The 23075-nt window shown below is 34.4% G+C and overlaps 1 protein-coding gene across 1 annotated transcript in view; it reads right to left on the bottom strand.

Moving 5' to 3' along the window:
* PTPRD (protein tyrosine phosphatase receptor type D) overlaps positions 1 to 23075 on the bottom strand; it is a 1875912-nt gene that overhangs the window by 1826634 nt on the left and 26203 nt on the right. The window lies entirely within an intron of this gene.

Raw genomic sequence — 23075 nt, 5'->3', positions numbered from 1 at the left:
ACTAATCTTCTCACTCCTGCACTGCATCCCCAAAAGAAACATCTGTACCACATTTGTTATGTGCATTTCTAGAGATTTTCTCCAACTATACAGGCATGTACACATTATCTCTTTCAAGAACAGACATTCACATGTATACTTCATTAAAAAAAACCAAGTAAGTTCATATCACACTCAGTTAGTTTCACATGGCCTTATTTACTCATCAGTATATTTTAGGACTCTTTCAATGGCATCATGCACAAATTCTACCTTTTATTAAGGACTGTGCATGTCTATAATAATTATTCTAACTAGTTTATCTATCAATGGGTATTATGTATTTTAATATTGTTAGTTACACAAACTGGTCGGTGAATGTTATTAATACAGGTTTTTGCTCACTCACACAGGTATATGTATTGATTAGATACACAGAAGTGGAACTCCTAGGACAAGGAATAAATTTTATGTATTGGCAATTATTCTTAAATTTCTGGGAGACTGCTGCTATTTTTTTTCCTACCAGTATTGTTCTTTTAATAGTCCCTTTATTACTCCCTGGAGAAGCAGTGTGGGAAACATCTGTTGGACATGGCTTGCCTATCTCACTTCCAAACAAGAACAGTTAGTTGTAAGGGCTCAATTTCTTAATCTCCTAGTCCCTGGAAAATGCTTATCCCAAATATATTTTACTAAACTTTAATGAGTAAGCCTTTTAGCATCTAGCTGAACCCTCTCCATATGCCTTGAATTCTGTTCTTAATCCTTAAATGGCAATATCGTTCCTCACTTAAACTGGCTCTCTTCTTGGGATATTATTTTTCCTCCAATGGATGTTACTTCTCTGGAAAAGTCATTTGATAATCTTACAGATACTTAGTTTCTTCTATGGGAAAAATGGGGGATGAAAACTATATACAACTCCCAGGGTCATTCCTAGTTTTAAACTTCTTAGCTTCACAGTCTATCTATCTGTGTGGTTGTAAGATATATTTAAGAAGTTTCAGAGTAACTTTCCTTGTTAATTTAAAAATTCCAGTTCAATTTTCTGATCATTATCTGATGTTTCTGTCCTCACCCTCTATAGCCATAATAGCATTTAATACTTGAGGATTCCAGTTTTACAGAACAATATATTACTTAATAGTTGGTATTAACAGGTTTATAGATTTCTAAAATATTTGTACCAGGTTTATACCATTTGTAAAATATTAAAGCAGTTATTAAATTGTCACCCATTCCTATTGTCCTAAATTATGAAATTTATTTAACTTATTTGGCTGGTTCAACTATAGTCTATAAAAGATCAACCAAAAAACCTTTAAACTGTAGCAGAAAAACCTTTCCACTGCAAACTTAAATGAATAAAAACTCCTGATTCCAAGTCATATTATTTTACCCAATTTTATATAGGTAAAAACAAATCTAACATATTTGTCAAAATAAGAACGTTTTCCATGGTTTTTCCAGAATAAAAAGAAAAGACAAACTTGTCAGTGATAGGTACAGGAAATAAAATTAGCAAAATATGTTATCATATAACTGAGGACTGGTACATCCTACTTTGAATTATATCAATAGGCAGGGAAATGTTACCCATAATACAATAGCAGCTCACCATCAGATGTGTTTGAAACTTGACTGGGGGTATTTCCTTGCAGTTCTGGGATGAAAGCCAAGCTGTTAGGAAGAATTTGGTTTTTGCAGCCTTAGCATCCCTTTCACCACCTCCAAAAATACATCCAATCAAATGGTATTAGAATAACCCAGTCTCCTGCAAAAGGCAAGAATACCCATCATTATAATGACTGGGCTTGAAAAAGTATTCTCTTATTAATACAAAACAATCATTTTTGTGAATTAGTAACATATGAGCTCTAGTATTTGAAACAGTCAGACAATTTAAGAATTGAAAGTTTTACAGATAACCGCTAAAAAAAGACATAAACTCAAGTCATGAGGATAATCATGGTTAAGATATAAGAAACTAGATAACTATAAGGTTCCTCCACCAAAATGACAACATAAAGAAGACTGAATACTAAGCAAATATCATATTAGTAAATATAATAAAAAATAAAATAGACGTAAGCAGGGAGGAAGAAAGACAGCAAAGGATGTGGAGAAAAGAGAGACAAAAATAATTTATACTAGTGAAACAATGAAATTCCACTGTTGGCAGGAATACATGTTAATTATAAACCTTTAGAATCTAACAACTTTTGGTAACTAACTAAGAGTCTTAAACATATAGATAACCTTTGCCACTCTTTTTTTTTTTTTTTAAATTTCTGAGACAGTCTCCTAAAAAAATATCTGAAACTTGAAATGACTTTTGCAACCAAAGATGTTTGTTTGCCAAAGACTATTTTTGGTAGCAAAAAATAGGACTGATCTAAATACCAAAAATTAGGGAAAATATTAAGAAAATTATTTCATAGCTATATAACAATCATCCAGAATGTCAAGTGAAAATTAAACAGAATTCAAAATACTATATGGAATGTGAGTAGAAAATGTTTATGAAGGAAATAAGAAGCATGAAAAAAAAAAAAAGAGGGAAGTATGATGCTTCCGGAACCAGCAGTGAAGTAATTTCTGGCAATGGCCGTAATTATTAGCTGAGCTGAGGTGATTCAACCCAGGCTTAGGTAGCCTGCGAAGAGTCATTACCTTTTACAACAGTTTCAGCCCTGAGAGAGGTGACATTTCTTTGTTGAAACCAGGACTGGCTACAGTGGCAGCTGCAATAGCACAGTAACAGGTGCAGACCTGTGGGCTCAGCAGTAATACTTTTTGTCTTCACACGTGCCAGTCAGATATCTCTTTTGCTACTCTAACCTTTCAGACTCTCTTGCAACCAGTTCACTGTAGACAGTCTTCCTCCCACTTCTGAAATATGTAGCATGGTTTCTGTTTCAATGCATAGACCCTGACAGATACAAATACAGCATTCTTGTTTTTGTTTTATTTTTCATTATACTCATGAGAAAGACATAAATGTTATTTAACAAATAGCCCATCAAACTTCACCTTCTTTCTACCAGAAATAACCAGCTGATTATACAAGGGGATGGAGTCTAATGGAAAAGACTTGCCTGAATTTGATCCTTTTTAGGTCTCAATTTTCTTATCTATTAGATGAAGGACTTCCTATAAAGAACATATATTGCTCACCACTTGCTTATATGGAAACATATACACAAATGCAGGCACAAACTTCTATCTAAAGGCCTAATTCATGAAAAGTCCCTATCATCTACCTAACTGCCAAAACTAGAAATGCAGAATTTATTCTCATCTTAGATTACTTAAGTAGAATTTTAACTTGTCTCCCCAATGCTCAACTTCACCCTTATAATGCATTTTTTGTACTGTATTAAAGTCCCTCATTGGTTCTTCATTGTCTTCAAGATATAACATATCACTGAACAAATAAACTTCTGTAGCAACGATTATGCACCAGGCATAATGTGTTGAGAATGGCAAATCAGATGTGAATCTGGCCCCATAGAGTCTGTTGTCTGCTAAAGGATATAGGCAATGAAAAACAGCTCAACAAATAATTTAGGAAATTGTGTTTATAGTAAGTACTGCAAATTTTTAAAGGTATTATGAAAATGTACATTAAAAAATAATCTCCTTAGGATAACGTGTACAAGCTTCAGTAACTTGGCTTCCTCCCTTACCAATATCTAATTTGCACCCAATGTAGCAACCTACCTCCTACAGCATCCTATCACCCCACAATTTTTCAGAAGTCCTCACATTCCTTTACACATCTGAGCCTTCACACTTCCATTTCTTAGCTCTGGTACACATGTACTTCATCATTTCTCCTTGTTAAACAAAGATACAGAAAAGTATATTTTTAAAAAGTTTTCATTGATTTTCACATGACTAACTCCCACTTAATATTTAAGACTCAAGAGATTTTATGTTCTTTACAGAGAATTATGTGAAATCCCCTCTTTCCCTCCTGATCAACCCCCAAGTTCCATGCTCCTCCCATGTGTTTTCATAGCATGTCTGCCTTCGTCTCTTGATATTTATTAAGCAATATTACAAGAGTCTGCATATTGTCTTTCTTCTAGTGGATTATGAGTGCCTTTAACAGCAAAGACCTTTATAGTTCATACGGCTAGTGTCATTTTTGGAAATGAATTATACAAGAATCCATACTTTCCTAAATCTGAATTTACCCTGGTCACAAAATCAAAATAAAGTTCCTTTTAATATTTTTCAAAGAAAAATCTATTACATACTTAGAATTATACAAATTTTCACTTTCTGATGTTATTTAGGCAAGTGTATACTGTAGCCTGTTTAAAAATTATCAGGATATTGAAGTTTCATTTTTCTAAGTGATAAGATTTCTATTATAGTTCTAGGATATATATTATCTGTAAGTAGATTCCAAAATACACTCCTGCAGTGTGACCTTCTTTTGGGAAGACAGTCTAAAGCAGGTCTAATTGTACTGGAGAGGGTACCTGTACATCTTTTTATAATCCAAGAGTTCAATGGAATATAGTGCAAAAGTCACAAACATATAGTACAGGAAGTGCAGACTTTAAATATATATCGCTTTTTAAAAAATCCTTACTTCCTCTACTAACCAAAAAACCACCATAATCTCTGAATTTTATTCTATGTATGTTTGATATTTGATACTTAGCTTTCTAATTAAGTATGTGTACAATTCAGAATTTTAGCTGTCATCATTTAAATCAAAGCAACAGAAATCAATTGATGTGCTCTTTGCAGTGTGATAAGAATATGTCTTAGCTCTCATTCACAGGAAGCTCAGAGCCAAAGTGGACTAAATTTAACAACTATGCCAATATTCCTGGTTAGCAAACATATCTGGTCCTTCTCCCCTTCCATGCCCTTAGTTTTCTGATCTTTAAAAATATTATTTATTAACCTATTTGCAGTATGTGTTGTTTGATCTAAGTTATTAAAAATTCATCCTGTATATTTGTGTGTATGAGTACCTGCATATACACACAAGCCTTTACTTTGACTGAATGGATGCAGTATAAATACACTGCAAATGTACCTAGCATCTTGGTTGATAAATTATTATGATTGTTTTCATTTTCTGTAATTCATTATAACAGTCTCTCCACAACCCACTTTTTCTTAATTTTCTAAATCTGTCAGGTTCAATCACAAATATATTTCTTTTTCAAAGTGAGAACATTATGAAACTGTGCTTTATTTGATCATGTAACAAAATCTTTTGTAGGTAAGTTTTATTTTTGGAGTGTGTTACGTTAACTGAATTTAAATTTTATATATACATATATACATATATAAGTTATAAGCTCAGGCATATTTATGGGTGGGAAGAAACATGTTTTTTTTAACATAGTAGGCAATCTAAAAAGATAGAGTAACATCAGTTTTACTCATTCGATATCCCTTTTGCTTTGCTTTGAATGCATGTCTTCCCCATTATGTCCCTATCACGGCATTCAGTGCACTGTACGAGAATCGTTTGTCCACTCACTTGCATTTCAATCATCACTCCAACCTTGAGACTATACATTTTTGAATGTAGATATCTTGTTCACTATTGTATCTGTAGTGTCTGGCATATAGTAGTCATTTCAAAAATAATACTGACAGAATAAAGAAAAAAAGATTGCTGAAATAATTTTCTCTCTTTTAAAGACTTCTATAATCCTTTCCTTAGAGCTCCCTTATAGCATTTATCACATTCAAACTTGTATGGCAGACAGTTCTGTATATGGCTTATAGCCCCCTTTAGATGTAACGGTAGGCATCTAATTCTTGATTTTCCTATAACCCTTGGCACTGTGTTCTGTACAGAGTAGGTACCCAATAAGTGTATTTTAAACAAAGAACAAAATAAAAGATTTTTTAAGTATGTAAGGAACTGTAACTGTATTCTCATGGTTACTCAACTGACTGTGTTTCTTTAATGTCATATAAAACACCAGCTGTATGCAATAGATTTGGCCACAAGTAATTTCACTAATTTATAAAACACTTTTTGAATATCTACTATATATGCCAGATTGTTCTACACGCTAGGAAGACAGTTATAATGAAGACACAAGAGTATCTGTTCTTAAGGTGCTTATAGCTAAGAAGAAGGAAAATTAATGTATAATGTGTAATGATCAGTTTGGGTAGGAAGTTATTTGGTTCGTTCAAGAGAGTTAAAGATTTTATAAGAAGTGACATTTCATCTGTTTGAGTCATATAGAGAATGTACAGGAGATCTAAAGACAGAAAATTGGTGGAACACAGTTTAAAAGGCAGGAAAAAATGCTATGTGTTAAAAAATGGAAAACTAAAAAGATACAAAATGTCTGCAGGAAATTGAATATACTGAATGGATTAAACTAACACTGAACTCTTACTTCGCTTATAAAAATAGCCTTTGTTCAAGGTTAACATAATCAATATAGCTATACAATAAGCCAGCATTAATCTAGTTGCCTACACACATGAAAGAGATTATTTTCATATTGTACTATAATATTTCCCAATGTATAAGGTTCTAAATCAAATTATCAACTCAGATTCTAGATTTTCAAAAAGAATCTTGAGGAAATAGTCCATGGTGCTCTCTTATCCAACTCTCCCCTTCATAAACCATTGTACCATATGCCATTTGTTTTTGCATTTGCTATCCATATTCCCATTTTGATAAACTAGAAGACTTAGACATATCCATCATATTTTACTGTTCAAGAAAGAATGCTAATCAGTCTCATCTTACTAAGAATGCCAAAGAATACTACACAATGATCACTGCAAGAAAGTGACCTAAAGGTCACAAATGATCATGGAGAACTTAAATTGCTAAACTAAGATTTATCGCAGCAATGCACTCTCTCTTCTTTTTAATCCTATGAGAAGGCAACATGATTGTTTACATCTAAATTACTACAGAAGGATATTGAAAAGACAGTTATCAATAAATGGAGATGGTTTTAAATGAGAAGAGGAATAGAATAATCTTTATCAAATATTGGAACTCTGAAGATGATTTAGATCAAGTGCTAGAAAAATGCATGTGTGCATACGTGTACACACACACACACACACACACACACACACACACTCCCCACGCGTAGGGAACCTTATCTTACTCCCTGGCCAGTCAGCTTTCTTTAGGGTTTTCCTAGCTGCCGATTCACCTTCCTCTCTCACCTAAAAACCTGCAAATATAATCAATCCAAATCCAAGACATTCATATGGCTACACTGTACTAGATAGAGGTTGCAGGACACCACGTCTTAAAGCCTGGAGCTCAGGCTTCATGTGTTCTACTTATTTATTATTTTTTATGGGGTTAATATTCCTGGGCATGCCTGGAAGCTTCCCATTTGTTAATAAGGTAACTTTTTTTTTTGTCTACATGGCCACCCTTTCCCCCCATGTACAGCTCCCTTAGCTCACAGCATTGTAGGATCACAACTCTACCTGAAACCCATAACAACATGCAGCAGAAGGTATCAGAAGGTCATGCTGCTGGTTCTTGTGGCATTTTCATTCAACTGCCTTGCTGTTTTATGACCACTGCATGATAGTGTAGCATTTAGTTAATATTTATAGCATTACAGAGAGCATGCAGCACATTTTGTTATTTTTTAGAACATGTAATATTGTTAAAATATGTGACATTAATGATTCATTGCAGTTTTTAATCTGATTTTTCTTTTATGAAGGCACCAACAGATCATATTTGGTTATCAGTATATATAAAAATTTAACTCAGACAGATATACATCATAGAGACTTTGCCATAGTTCATTAAAAGCGGATGCTACAGCTCCCTGACATTTACATTATGCCTGTTCGGTACACTTATATTTTCAAGACACTTCGGTATTTTCCTTATGGTAATCTGAGAGAATGCTCCTTTTATTTTATGTATTGTCATCAGATATCATAAATGCTTCATTAATTTCTAAAGGTTTCTATGATATAGTAGAAAAACTCGCCTTTGGAATGTGACAGGTCTTGACTTAAATCTAGATTCTGTCACTTATTGGATGAATGTTCTTAGAATTTAGTGTTTCCTGTGAGTTTCAGTTCCCTCATCTGTTAAGTGGTCATACTCACTATCCCAGACTATTACCTTAAAACTGCATATGTAAAAAGTCTGTCATATAAAAAGTTTTCAATCACTGTGCATTCTCCCTCTTATAGGACCCTACTTGAAGGTGACAGGGAACACTGGACTTCACATTTTTAGCACCATCTTCACATACATACTATGTACATATGATCTAAGAACTTATGTAGCTGTACAGTATTTTCTGAGAATCATTAACTCTCCCAGACTCAAGGGTCTTATGGGGAACTACAGTGAAATGAGTGTTTTTAAAGCTGTAAAAAAGTTAAAATGGCCATTAGGCCAATAAGTCTAAGTCACTGTTCTTCTGTACATCCACAAGGGTTCACGATTTATAGGTTCTTCTCTAATGGGATTGCTCCTGAAGGAGAAGGAGAGTTGTTTAAAACACAAAGTACAGTATAGTGAAATAAGTCACTGATGGTCAGTTGTTTTCCGGACAAATTGTCTCAATATCACACTGTGAAAAAAGTTACTTAACCAACTCTTTAAACTTGTTCCTATGTGGTAAACTGAAAGAAAGCGAGATGGCGCCAAGGCCCAAAACAATGATGTAAGAAGCTAAACAAAGGCATACTCCCAGTATCCAAAATATAAAGATGTGAACACTTGGATGGGAGAGGGACAGCTATTATTACCAACTAAAAAATTAGTAGTTGTTCATGCCTACGATATAGTTATGATATATCTATAACTCATAGTAAGCAATGAAATTTAAGGCTTATTTCCATATAACATTATTCTATGTATCAAAGACTCCATTAAGAGTCAGGCAAATATACTGACTCCACAAAGAAAAATCAGCTTTCACTGATCAAAATATCATTTCTAGGGGCAGATTCATGTTTCCCTAGAACCAGAATGTGTTACAGTTATCCCCTGGAATCCACAGGGGATTGGTTCCAGGATCAAAATCCAAGGCCACTCAAGTCTCTTTATATAAACAGCGTATTTGCACATCCTCCCACATACTTTACATCATCTCTAGATTACTTATGATAAAACTAATACAATGCAAATGCTATGTAAATAGTTAACCAACACGTGGCAAATTAACATTTTGCTTTGGGGAACTTTCTGGATATCTTTTTCCAAATATTTTTGATCCATGGTTGGCTGAATCTGAGGATGCAAGGGATACAAGGGCTGACTGTATTGTTCATTCACAGAGCTCTCTTCCTCTTTGTCACATGCTAGCCCAGTTGCTGATGTCTTTGTTTAGAGGACTTAAGTTGAAAACAGGCAGAATGGGTCCATTTCAGATAGGATATTGCGTAGAAGCACTGCTGTATTTTGGGTGGGAAATTGATCACTGAGTTGTCGACTGAAATGTGACAGAATCTGGGCAACCTCCAACAGAATTAGCAGATATATGACCTGTGAGTATATAAGTAGCCCACAGTACATCATCTTAAAAGCCAAAAAAATAGGAGAACAAGATTCCAAATCCTGGAAATGAAAATGCAAGTTATAATTACTAAAAAGAATGAGCTTCCTTTATATCTTCATATATTTATATATTTCAGAGGGTTTTATTCCATTAAAACATTCACAAATATTGAATGTTTGTTATGTAATCCCAATAAACATACCCAGCTCAAAATACAAGTTCTTCTAACTCAAAATCCTTAATTCAACAAATGTACTTTCTGTATACTTTTCCCAGTAATCTCCTACATTTGGGTTGAGATAGACACATACTGCACACACCACAAGCTGTTTTTATTGGGAATAAGAAATATTATCTCTATCATAAGTATTTGTTGAGAATAAGAAATAATAATGATTAATTAAGAAAATGGGGGGATTCCAAGATTAGGAGAAAGTAAGCAACTTTAACAAAGTGCACTGTGGCTAGAAAATCAACAAAGCAAAAATCATCAGGAAAGATACAAAAATTATTTTTAAAATATGGAAAATATTTATAATATGATGATATTAGGCAACATTGCCTATAATCTTTAGATTATTGAAATCACTGGCTATCTTCATGTGGAAAATAAAACTTACTTTCTTCCCTATAATTTGACACTGTGAACATCAGCAAAATTACCTATGTGTTTTCAAAAATATTAATAATCATCATTATTAAGAATTTAAAGCTGAGAATAATTTCAAATACTAACTATAACTAATATACACTTCTGAAGACTATGAATGTTAGAGAAATCATTAATATTTGGTATTAAATAACATCAAATTTCAAAAGAAACATTAAAAATATTTTTCTGAATATCAAATGGGAAAAAATTAGGTGTTCTATCTAGCCATTGCATTTTATGAGGGCAGTAAATGAATTTTTTAGTCACAATCTAAGGTAGAAAAGGAGTAGTAAAACATAAGTATCTTTGTTTATGATCTAGAAATTGACTGTGCACATTCCACTTAGTAATTAAGCAAAGAACACGTCATTTAAATCACTCTTATAAAGCATGTCATAGATGCAGGGTGAGTAAAACACGTAAGTGTCAATCCATGTCTGCAGTATCTGTCTGCCAACAAAAGAAAGTGGTCACTTATGGTGATGACAAACCACATCAAGTGCAGTCTTTATGTCACATCTTCACAAGACAGGTGGCAGCTTGATGAATTTCCTTTTGAACAGTACACTCTCTCCCTCTGTCTGTCCCTCTCCTCTCATCCTCTTTCTGTTTCTCCCCACCCTTCCTCTCCCTAGGGGTTCAAATGTCATTGTTAATTGCTCAGGAGATAAATCCATTTTCTTTCTGCTAACTCTTCTTCCTGGGAAGATTGAGGATCTCCTCATTGATTTTGACTAGGGGACTTTTTTTTTTTTTTTTTTAAGTAGAACAGACTCCTGACCTTTCAAATGATCAGATTAGGATGGTTATTTTCACATTATTAAGTAATCAAGAAACAGACGCATTAGAAAATAGTTTGGTTCACAGGCAGGCCTATCGTCTTCTGAAAAAATATTTTGCCCTGACAGCTAAACCAGATTCCATTTCTTCCTTTCCCTATGAACCACATGGGAAGTTAAAATGCATTTTAGCATTGTATTTTGCCTAAAGGCTATCAGTAAAATTTAATTTTCTTACTGCATTGATTTTTCCATTATAATTGTAACAGTCTAATGATATCTCATAAGAATTTTCAGTATTGAGGAAAAGGATGTGAATGATTTATCAATAATAACTGCTTGGAAACATATTGTGATTTTAAAATAAATCTTCTATGTCTCTTTTGAATGCACATTTGTATAAAAATATGATACATTTCATACTAAGTATTTAAATGATGCTTTTAATTCCTTCAGTATAAAGTTTAATCGGTAACCCTTCCCTTAAAAAATAGAATCCCAATATATGAAATCAAAACATTTTATTATAGGCATCAACTTCAGGATGTAGATAAAGACTGGTTTTTAAAAATTAACGTGCAACACTGAAATAAGGTGACTGAACAACATTAGAGTGTAAGGCTGTTGTCTTTTAGTCTTGATTACATTTAGTAAAGGTTGACATCTTATCCTAATCACTTCAAATACATCAAGTTGTCATAGTTTTATTTCAAGTTTGGACAAAGCACTCATCAAAAATACCACACAGCCATTTCCCTACAAAAAAAAAGAAAAAAAAGCCCCTGATTCTCCTTTTCCTTTTAAATGATTATCTCATCGCTGAGGCTTCAGCAAAACTTAAAATAACCATGTTGAGAAAACATATAAAAAAATAGAATCAGTGTCACAGTGAAATCAACAGAGAATTCAATGTGCCATATGTTCAATAGCTCCAAGGGAATATTTTAATTATTATTTCACATTGTCATAAACACCACAGGTGGTTATAAATATAAAATGGAGATTTAGGGAAAAAAAGGACTAAGTTAAATACATCATTGTTAACAAGGGTAGATGCCACCAAACAGAAAATGTCTTAATTGTTAATTGTTATCACTCACCCTTATCTTTAGTATGTTCATTGTGGGCATGTCTCTGATACTTATTTTCATGCAATTTGGTTTCCATTTTTTTTTTTAACATTTAAAAGTCTTGAAATAGAATTTGAGAACATCTTTTTCAAAGAAATAAATTGTTCTTTAAAATGTCATCAAAATAATTTAGAAAGTCAATTATTTTCCTATTTTAAAACTCTAAATTTTAATGTTTAAACCACTGTGCATAGTGGGGTAGACTTATTGAAAAAAATAAAGAAAACCATGTCTTCATTCTTTAATAAGGATATCCATTTCTGAGTAACGTAATGGACCATCACATATCAATGAGCTTTCCAAATGTTTAGTTTATTTTTAGAGACTAACGAGTCCTGTGTTTAGTCAATATAACCAGACAATATTTATAATCAACAACTAATCACCATCCCTTCACTATGCTTTGTCATCACCTCTGAGCTACTGATCATCCACAGTAAACGACAAATAAGATTACAGATTGAAGGTAAACATCTGAGCCAATGGTGTAAATGACCAGATTTGGCTTTTAAAATTTCTAAGTTATCTTGACTGCGTCATGCTACATTTTTACCTTGTATCCATCACTCTATCTAAACATTTTTATTTACAAGTTGTTAAAACAATGGCCACAATAATTTGGGAGAAAACACGTGAAGTTGATTTTTCATTTTTAAGGTTTACAATTAAGAATCAGAATGCAATGTATCCTGAATCAGTAAAAAAAAATGTCAATGAGGAAAAATTATTTTAATCAACCACTTATACCCTGAAATTTCTTCCATCTACGCTTAGGTTTATATTATTAGCCCCTCAGAGTTTTAACACTTATAAATATGCTACCTATTGTACAAGGCTCTGCTGAATAGCTGCCTCATCCTAGAATTCTCTTTCACCATTCCTAAATGGAATTAACCACTAATCTGAATAAATAAAAAATGCATTTATTGTTTCTTCTACTTCAGCTGGTTGTTCTTTTGCCTGTTTCCTCTAAAAAAATGGTAATTTATCTAATAAAAAATTAAACAAAAACTCAAAATATCCAGGAAAAGATACATATGTGTTTTAGTATGTAGTAGGTGAAGAAAATAAATGTTCTAAATTCATCACCCTTATTTTGGCTGAAGTGCTTTGCACTGCAAGTAAGGAAATTTATTCAACTAACTTATGCAAAGGTTTGTTCCTAACAGGATGCTTGTGATACTTCTGTTATTTCTTAATGTCCAGGTGGGGTCCTCTCTCTATCGTTCTTTTTCTACATCTGCTTCAACTTTTCTTCCAGAAAGGCGTGCCCCCTTTCTCATTTTCACACATTTCACCCAAAAGGCATTTTCATCTGGGTTTCTCATCTATCACATTTCTCTTTAAGTGATAGAAGATACTGATAACATTTTAATCCTGAGTCTACAAATTTTCTGGAGGGACAGTTTTGCTCAACTTGAATGTAATAAACCAATTGTGTATTATGGTGGTGATGCTGGTGATTTTAATGGTGTGTATATTATATGTGCTTGAGAAATAGCTGGACTGTGGCAACATATGGAAATAAGAGAAACAGAGAAGTATAACACTGTGGATAGAGGGATAGTTTTCCAAGAAAGGAAAAAGCCTGGTTTAGGCAGCTACCTACACCCACTTCTGACAATTTCTATTGTACTCATTGGGGTAAGCAGAATAATACCCCTCCCCCAAATATGATCACGTCCTAATCCCTGGAACCTTTGAATACGTTACCTTGCATACCAAAAAGAACTTTGCAGATATAATTAAACTAAAGATCTAGAGATGGGGAGATTATCATGAACTATCCTCATGGGCCTAATGTAATCAAAAAGTTCCTTTTAAATGACAGAGCTAGACAGGAAAATCAGAGCCAGAAAAAGCTGGTGATGGAGGGAGAGTTCAGAGAGACTGAACAATTGCTGGCCTTTAAGACAGCAGTGGGTCAAGGAAAGCAGGTAATTCTGAGAAGGTGGAAAAAGCAAGGAAATCAACTGTCCCCTAGATCCTGCAGAAGAAATGTATCCCTACTGACATCTCAATTGTTACTCAGTGAGCCCCAGTGTGGACTCAAAATCTCCAGAAATGTAAATCCAATGAATTTGAGTTGTCCTATGCTGTAATAATCTGTTACAGCAGCAACAGGAAACTAATACACTGATTAAATATGATTTGCCAGACTAGATGGTTGACCACTTAATCTATAAATTAGAAATCAACACAAAATGTAAGATATTTCAATGATTAAAACAAGCAAACTTACACATATAGGATATGTGCATCATCACTAAAGTAATTCTAGAGATTTTCAAACTAAAAAAAAAAAATTACTCTCCAAAGATTACACTTCATGTTTCCAGGGTAGGACCAGGAATGAGTTAAACTAAATATGCCACATTTCAGATTCAAGGTATTTCAATGAGTTTTTCTTGAACAACTTCAGAATGAAGGTTCAAATCTGAAGAGAATTTTGTACCCAGAGGCAAATAATTTAGGTTTAGGAAGATACCAGAATACATTATTACTTTGCCACAGGTACAGAACCAGTACAAGTTCATACTTTAAAAATGTTATATTATATTCAAATTGCTATAATTAGTTTTGAGTGTGTTTATTTTATTGTAGAGGTTCTTAAAAGTTTTTCATTTCTTCTATACAAAAATATGGGCTCCCAGAAGGAACAATGATATCCATGAATACACTGTTGCAAACCAGAAGCCCAACAGCAATCATCCACTATTCAGCTCTCATTCAGTGGCTCTGTGAATCGTTTGTATTTTTACAAAGAAACGGTTTTGGGGAATTCAGAACCCCATTTCTTCCTCTATGGAAGCAAATAATTAATTAAGATTACTATATGCCAAAATGTATGAATCAGTAACACACTACAGCTTTGTCATTTCCATTCATATTAGGTTTTTATTCAATTGTGAACTCAATAGACACTGGAATCGTAGATTTAACTCTTTGTTGCTAAAGCTTAATGAAGCATGAGCAATAATAATTATGAAGTACGTATTTTTTGTCTTCTAGTAAACTTAAGAGAATCTAGCCAAATTCTTTTTCCATGTACTACCAATAAAACAACACATTTTAGGAAAACCTCTAGCTCATATAAGCTTCAAAACCTTTCAAGGAAACAACATTGGTGTCACTATAAAATGTTCAGCATTTCTTACCTAGAATGTAGGAATAATTTTGATAAGGCTATGTCATTTTTGAAATAAAACATTTCATTCTGTGTCTTGGTTATATGTTTCTATTTCAATCTATAGTGTATAAAACTGCGTTTATATATTCATCCTTTGAATTAAAATACAGCTGAACCTTGAACAGCATGGGGCTTAGGGATGAGAACCCCCAACCCAGTAGTTGAAAAATCTACATATAACTGCACAGTCGGCCCTTCCCCCTGTGGTTCTCCATCAGCAGATTCAGCCCAGGAGGACCATGCAGTACTGCAGCACATACTCCCTGAAAAAAACAGAGTATACCTGGACCCAAGCAGTTTAAACATGTTGTTCAAGGGTTAATTTTACAAGGGTATATGCTGGTATGTTGTGAATAAAATGTTGGCTTAGAAGATCTTCTATTTCTCTTACATTTTCTTGCCTCCTTTACTTTTTTCTTATTTTCTTCTACTTTTATGGCACAAAATTTTGCTGATACGTATCACTTCAATTATTTTATGATTCATGTGAGATTGAATAGAAATTCTGCCAGAACTTTTGTACTCAAAGGTGCTATAGCAGTACTAGTAATAATATTAGTAATCACATTAGTAGTATTGTTAGTAACCGCCAGAAACTAAAACATGATATATTACATCTAAATAATATGTGAAAGTTAACTATAATACCCATCTCACAGAGGAAGAAACTAGGTCTCAGGGAGCTAAAACTATTTGCATTGCATCATCACACAGGCGGTGTATCTGGACATATACCTAGGCATATCTGATCCTTAAATCCATTTTCTTTCTAAAACATCTATATGCTACATTTAAAGTATCTCTAGACATATGCAGATCTTTATATAGCATAGACATGCATGTTTAATAAGAAATAAATAGTTCACTGACTTCCCTCAAATATAGAAAATGTTTATCAGAAAAACATTGCTCTCTTACTCAGTTTTTGGCTGCTATAATGCAGTACCATAGAATGGGTGGCTTAAATAACAAACATTTATTTCTTAGAGTTCTGGAGCAGAAGTCCAAGATCACAGCACCAGCATGGTAGGTTTTTGGTGGAGATCCTCTTCTTGATTTACAGACAGCAATATTATCATTGTATCGTCATATGGTGGAGAGAGAGAAAGATGGCTAGCTTTCTTCCCCTTTTAATAAAGTCACTAACCCCATCATGGGGGCTCCACCCTCATAATAATATTCTCACATTAAGGTTTCAATGAATGATTTTGGAGGTTACAAACATTCAACTGCTCTTACAGTAAGAACAAAACACAGGAGTCTACAGTGAAGACTTTGTGCCAGGCTGCATGGATTCCCACCTTACTTCTTCCAGTTTCCAGGTGTGTACAAGTTATGCAGATCATATGCCACCTCTGTCCTTCAATTTCCTCCTTTCAAAAATGAAGATAGAAACTGTCCTTACCCCACTGAACTATTATGAAGATTAATAACCAATATTTATAAAGCACTTAGAATAGTATCTGGTATATATAAGGTACTATGCAAGTCTTTGTTTAACAAATGAGAAAAATATTAAGTCTCAGAAGAACTGTGTCAATCTTAAAATAAACCAGTGGATTTTAACTATATTCCAAATTCTGAAGAAAGATTATATGTGCGTGTATTTTTTCATAATATATTCTATTTATGTATTTATTTAGTGCAAGAAAACTTACCTGTTTTGTAACCACTACACTCCCAGAAGTAGACTGACAAGCTTAGAGATGGCTGATTTGTTTGTTCATAGATTTAACAAAACAAGTTAAACCTTCTCCTTTAACATGATGATGAATGTCATAGCAGGAGCAGTTGAAGAAGTAAGCTCTTGTCAAAGAGTCCTTGAGGTAATATCCAAAGAGTGACCAAGCAGAAGTATTCGTAATATCAGCTAATTTAGGACTATGATACTATCCTCACTGATAGTAACCAGGAATCAAATTAAGGACAGTTTACTTAGCAGGGTTTGTGTATTTTGTGTGCAATTACCCACCACATGCTGGAGTGAGACAACTCACTTGCTGTGTTAATTGGGTAAATCACCTTTTTTATTTCACTATCCCTCAGTCTGGTATCAGCAGTTCAAGTCATTTATGAGGGATATCAGAGTATTAAATAGAAGGGAAATTATATTATAAAAAGTGAACATATTTAAGTTCTCCATAAGGATACAGTTCAACATGCAGGTTCTTACTAATATTTCTCATAAGGTAATCACCATCAAGCTATATTGCTGTTAAGGAAGTAGAATCCCCTAACATCACCACAAATTAAAAAATTAAACCAAGAACCTGGAAATTAACAGTCCTGCCACAAAAGGATACATCAATTCTGGAGTTGGAAACATCTGGGAGAATACGACAGCCTTTTGGGAGAAATGAAAAATAAAACATTGATTTTTCTAGAGATTTGGCCAAGTGCTTCTTGGAAGTCTTCTCCTTTATTCCTCATAGAAAGTACACTAAGTTATGTGTAGTTATTGTCAACCAACAGTTCTGCCCAGATGCCCAGGAGTTCAGGAGCATGTTGAGCTATATCATAATGGAACTGAGCCATATTATTAGCAACATGATATAGCTCAACATGATCCTGGACTCATGGGCACCCGGGCAGAACTGTTGGTTGACAATAAGCAGCATGCACCACTATCCATCTCTCATCAATGAAGGTCAATTTCTATACCTAGACATGAACTTCTCATACCTTTCTCCTCTAATTTTCCCTTTCATTTCGAGCTCTGCCTATGCGGTCGGCATTCTGTCCCACTCCAAAACATTAGATTTAAATGCTACAATTCTAAAAATTAACACTGCTTAAATGCATATCTCATTAGCTTATTTTTCTACTTTAACAATATTGTTTAGATACATTAATTCATTTTCATCTAGGAAAAGCATAAGGTAAACTAAAGAAAAATGAACACAACTGTAATTGGAATAAATACTATGAAAAAGTAATTTAGGTGTAAGATTAAGTTGTTTATTTTGAGATTCTTCTTATTTCTTGAGGTAAGCTTGTATCAATACACACTACCATCTAAAAACTGCTTTTGCTGCACCCTGTAAATTTCAAAACATCATGTTTTCACTTTCATTTGATTTCTTTGAGTCACACGTTTGTTTTTTTCCATTTTCCTTCTTGTAAATGCTTCCTAGTTTCTTACCATGTGGTCAGGATAGATGTTTATGATTTCAGTCTTACTGAGACTTGTTTTGCTGCCTATCACGTGACTGATCCTGGAGAATATTCCATGTGCCCTTGAAAAGAACATGTATCCTGCTGCTGTGTGCAATGTTCTGTATACATCTGTTAAGTTCCACTTATTTAATGAGTTACTTAAGGCCAATGTTCCCTTATTGATCTTCTGTCTGAATGATGTATATCCATTGATGTAAGCATAGTATTAAAGCCCTCTACTATTATTGTATTATTGTCAATATCTTCCTTTATGTCTGTTAATACTCACTTTATGAACTTAGGCACTCCTATATTGGGTACACAGAATACAAGCGTTACATCCTCTTATTGAATTGAACCCTTTAACATTCGGTGATACCCTTCTCTGTCTCTTGTTACACTCTTTGTTTTAAAGCTCTCTTTTGTTTGATATAAGCATTGCTACCTCAGCTTTCTTTTTATTTCTATCCGCATGAAGTATCTTTTCCTTTATTTCAATTTTGGTCATTGTCTTTAAATCTGAAGCGAGTCTCTTGTAGGTACCATATACATGATTTTTGTTTTTCTATCCATTCCCCCACCCTAAGTCTTTTGATTGGAACATTTAGTCCACTTACATTTAAAGTAATCATTGACAGATACATATTTTATGCCATTTTGTTAACTGTATTGTTTGCTTTTGTAGCTCTTCTTTGTTTCCTTCTTTTTCTTTTTCCGTGTGTTTTGAGGACCATCTTTAATTGCTACTGTTATGTTTGGATTCTACTCTCTTTATATTTTACGTATCAGTTATAGGTGTTTGGTTTGTGGTTTCCATAAGGTTCATATGTAACAACCTATGTATATAGCAGTCTATTTTAAATTGATGGTTGCTTAAGTTTGAGTACATTTTAAATAAACACTACAGTTTTACTTTCCCCCACATTTTATGTTTTTGACATCATACTTTACAACTTTCTGTTTTGTGTATTGCTTAAGTAATTATTTTAAATATAGATGATTTTGTTATTTTTGACTTTTAAACTTCATACTAGTTTTACAGGAAGCTGACCCACTAAATTTACTACATGTTTGCCTTTACCAGTGAGATTTTTTTTCCATAATTTTGTGTTCTTAGTTATGGTCTTTTCCTTTTTCCTGTTTAAAGAAATCCCTTTAACATTTCTTGTAAGACTGGTTTAGTGGTGATGAATTCCTTTAGCTTCTGTTTGTCTGGGAAACTCTTTATCTTTCCTTTAATTCTGAATATTAATCTTGCCAGGTAGAATATTCTTAGCTGTGTTTTCCTTTCAGCACTTTGAATGTATCACACCAGTCTCTCTCAGCCTGCAAAGTTTCTACTGAAGTATCAGCTGATAGTCTTATGGGAGTTCCCTTGTACTTAACTAGTTGTTTTTCTCTTGTCACTTTTAATAGTGTCTCTTCATCTGATTATATTGTGTCTTGGTGTGGGTCTCTTTGGTTTAATTTTATTTGGAGTCTTTGTGCTTCCTGGACTTGGATATGTGTTTCCTTCACCACGTTAGGGAAGTCTTCAGCCATTATTTCTTCAAATAGGTTCTCTGTCCCTTTCTTTCTCTCTTTTCTCCTCATGGGACTCCTATAATACAAATGTTAGTATGCTGGATGTTGTCCCAAAGCTCCCTTAAGCTTGCTTGCTTGCTTTGCTGTTCTAATTGAGTGATTTCCACTACCCCATCTTCAGATCACCAATCCATTTTTCTGCATCCTCTAGTCAGCTGTTGATTTCTTTTAAAGCATTTTTCATTTCAGTTATTATATTCTTCAGGTTATTTTTATATTTTATATTTCTTTGCTGAAGTTCTCACAGAGTTTACCCATTCTCCTCCAGAGGTCAGTCAGCATCTTTACAGCTATGACTCTGAACCCTTTATCTGATAAATTGTTTATCTCTGTTTCATTTAGCTCTTTTTCCAAGGTTTTGCCTTGTTCTTTTGTTTGGAAGGTATTCCTTTGTCTCCTCATCTGGCTAACTCTGTTTGTTTCTAGGTATCAGGTATATCAGCTATGTCTCCAAGTCTTGGAAGAGTGGCTATATGTAGAAAGTGTCCTGTGTGTCTAGTGGCATAATCCCCCTGGTCAACACAACCAGGTGCTCCAAGGCTGCCCTCTGCATGGACTACATGTGCCCTCCAGTTGTGGTTGTACTGCAACTGCTGAAAGCATGTTGGTGAGTGGGACCAGCCCCCAACCAGGGCATGCTGAGAGTTACAGGCCATGGCTACTGCATGTGCACAGATGTGTGGGACAAGAGCTCCAGCATGACTGGCTACAAGAACCAGCCATGACAGTTGTGAGTGCACTGATGTGTGGAGCTGTCCCTCTAGAGTAGGATCCACTTTGGAGGGGTGCTGGTACTAGCTGAGGCCACATGTTGGGGGGGGGGAGCCAATTTGGAGGACCAGGTGGGTTGGGTGGGGCTATTGCTCAGGGAAAACCAGGGTGGAACACATGGTGTTAGCTAGGTTGATGGACAGTGACAGATATTGTACCTGCCAGTGCCAGGCCAGCTAGGTGGAAGGAGAGTTTAAAAAAAAAAAAAAAAAGGCATCTGCCAACACTCCCTTTCCTGGAGAAACAGTTCCATCAGATCCCTACCTCTCCAGCACAGGCCCTAAAATGAGTCAATGAATCTTCTTCCTGCATGACCCAGGTACTTCCCAGGTGCTGCCTTTGAACTGTGACTTAGAGTGAGTGAATTTATCTGCAAGCCCTTCCAGAGCAGGCTTTCACTTTCCCACAGCCCTCTATCTCTCCTGGACATAAGCCCTGTTGATTTTCAAAGCCAGCTTTATTATGGGGACTTATCTTCACAGTGCAGAAGCCCCCGACTCAGGCTTCTGATGTTTGGCTTGGAACCTCAACCTCTCAGGGGAGACCTCCAAGGTTGTAGTATCTCTTCCACTTGTGAATAGCCACACCAGGGATGTGAATTCTAACTAGACTGCATTTCTTTTCCTCCTATCTGACTTGATATGGCCTTTTCTTTATATCCTTAGTTGTAGAAAATATGTTCTGCTAGTCTTCCATTCTTTCTGTCATTTCATGTGTAGCTGGAGTTTTGGTGTGTCCATGGAAGAAGGAGAGCTCAGGATCTCCCTACTGCACCATCTCGATCCCATTCCCCCCTCAAATAAACTTCTATGTATGAAGCAGAGTATAACTGGAAACTGATATCTAATAAATACCCTCAAAATAGTAATATTCTTTATCACTAGAACAAAATAAGTACAGGCTCTGTAGCTGACAGCTATAAAATCTGATGAAGTAAATAGAGTAAGACTTTAAAAAAAAAAAAAAAAAAGACCAGGAGATTGCACAATGACTGAAGGGCTAGTGGCCCCAATGGGTACAGCAGTCACGGTAGGGACTTTATATCACCTTTTATAGACATTTACAAGTATAAACAATGCATTAATGACTTCAACCAAGCTACTGATGAGACTGTTGTGATTTGTATATTACAACACTGACCCAAGTGTATCGAACAAAATGGAACAGTGGTATTGCCTCAATATTCAGCTCAATTACATTATCCGGTGGGCCTCTGATGAATATCACAAGTCTTAGGATATAAGAAATAAAATTGTAAGCTTAAACTAAGGCCTGTAGTTCATCATTCATCAAAACCTCATTTCTCAAACCTCAGGTCTAGCATGAATTTGAGTTCCAAATGAGTATAAATGTTTACACAAACAAGCTTTACATTTTGCAAATTCTGATTCTCTGTTAACATAGGAGGGAGAGTTAGCTATGTGCATGCCAACAAATGACATACACCAGTAGAGGTAATCCCTTGAGGGCAAGGGCCAGATCCCATTCATCTTCAAAGATGTGACATGGAGTTAGTTGTAACAGAGTTTGTTTGATGAGTGAATATATGAATGAACAACAAGTAATGTCCAGCTGTAGTTGTTTAATATGGAGAAGCCTCTTGGACTGTTTTTGAGCTACAAATCTGACTCCATCACCAGAAGGACGTTCGTATCTTAGCTGCAACTTTCACAGCATCATTCAAACTACTCTTAGGCCAAAAATTGTATGATTTATAACTTCACTTTTGAGCTTTCAGGTAATAAATAACTGATGATGCTCTAAAATGGTAAACTATCTTCCTTTGAATCATGTTTTATAGTTTTGACCATTCTAAACTAAAGTGTGAAATAGGTTTACAATAATAATAATAATTATTATTATTTTTAGTGCTCCTCCTTCTCCCATTCATCACCATTTGTGCAATTCTGTCATTGATGGAAGCCCACCTCATACTCTGTACCTTTCAGACATCTTTCTAACTCTCATCCAGACTGACTTGGCGAAGAAATAATAATTTATCTGATTAAATAAGTTCATCTTTAAAAGTAAAAAGATGAATATATTATCCAATTCAGGAAAAAATTACATTTCAATAAGGCTTTTAAAAAATGAATACTTAAACCCAAAAGAATTTAAAGGCTGGAAATTTGATGAAGAAATTTCACATCCCATCATGGTAACTACTGGAGCAACATATATACCAAATCTAAAAATACATGATGTTTTATGTGTTGCTATATTCTTCAAATCAAACAAAATTGGAGGAAAATTGAAGTGTCCCTAAGTTCTATGAATATAATCAAAAAAGCATTAGGTTCAGAGATTAAACAGACACACACA

Source organism: Camelus ferus, chromosome 4 (genome assembly GCF_009834535.1).
Source record: "Camelus ferus isolate YT-003-E chromosome 4, BCGSAC_Cfer_1.0, whole genome shotgun sequence".
In the NCBI taxonomy this organism is placed as follows: domain Eukaryota; kingdom Metazoa; phylum Chordata; class Mammalia; order Artiodactyla; family Camelidae; genus Camelus; species Camelus ferus.
The sequence above is the reverse complement of the archived record's forward strand: the minus strand, read 5'-3'. Positions and strand labels throughout refer to the sequence as shown.